This window comes from Sus scrofa, chromosome 10, assembly GCF_054392235.1.
Source record: "Sus scrofa isolate SSC_HxYL_T2T_F1_AM1 chromosome 10, Sscrofa_HxYL_maternal_Yorkshire_Landrace_v2.0, whole genome shotgun sequence".
Taxonomy (NCBI): Eukaryota; Metazoa; Chordata; class Mammalia; order Artiodactyla; family Suidae; genus Sus; species Sus scrofa.
In genome coordinates this window covers 39,939,767-39,940,000 of record NC_139392.1, presented here as the reverse complement: position 1 = coordinate 39,940,000, position 234 = coordinate 39,939,767, and positions in this window count along the sequence as shown.

Below are 234 nucleotides of genomic sequence, written 5' to 3'. Positions count from 1 at the left end.
AGGGGGCGGCCGCAGGCCTCCAACGAGGTGGGGGGGGGCCACGGGGACCATCCCCAAAAACCAGATGCGAGTCGGCTGCCAGGGCACGACACGGGGTCTCACCGCCAGAGGCCTCCAGCACAACGGCGGTCCCGCCGCAACACCCAGGACGCCGACTGGCCTCCCCCTCAACCCCTGGGGGCCCCCCCCTCGCGGGGGCCCCACGACCGCCACCGACGACACCGACGAGCCACA